The 500-nt window shown below is 40.8% G+C and overlaps 1 pseudogene; it reads left to right on the top strand.

Annotated features, from left to right (window-relative positions):
* The window catches only part of LOC106329359, an 8,506-nt pseudogene that overhangs the window by 1,356 nt on the left and 6,650 nt on the right, over positions 1-500 (top strand).

Genomic DNA, 500 nt, shown 5'->3' with positions numbered 1-500 from the left:
TTCACTAGGCTTTTAGGTTAGTTTTGCATTTGATTCAAGTTTGGGTATAGGTTTGGGATTAAAATCAAGTTGTGGGTTAGTTTTGGCAAAAACCCCAAGAATAGTTCTATTATTTGAATAAGTAAAACCAAAGAACTGGAGAAGCCACGTGATTGCCTTGTGACATCCTATCAATAAGCTTGCTTTTATCTGCTCCGAAGATTCCCAAGTTGCCTCATCTGCGTGCACTACAAGAAAACAGCGGTATTCTGACGGACATTCCGACGGAAAATGAAATCGTCGGAATATACCGAGGAAACACAAAATTGGGTTTTCTCGGAATTTCCTCGGAATATACCGACGGAATTCCGAGGAAATATCAATCCGTCGGAATATTCCGAAGAAATTCCGAGGAAAAATGTGTTCCTCGGAAAAAACCGATGAATTCCGAGGAAATATTATAGCCGTTGGAGAGCCGTTGGGGGATTTTACAAAATTCCGAGGAAATTCCGACGAACTAG

The sequence above is a fragment of the Brassica oleracea genome, chromosome C1, assembly GCF_000695525.1.
Source record: "Brassica oleracea var. oleracea cultivar TO1000 chromosome C1, BOL, whole genome shotgun sequence".
Lineage (NCBI taxonomy): Eukaryota > Viridiplantae > Streptophyta > Magnoliopsida > Brassicales > Brassicaceae > Brassica > Brassica oleracea.
This window is presented reverse-complemented; position numbering and strand designations above follow the sequence as displayed.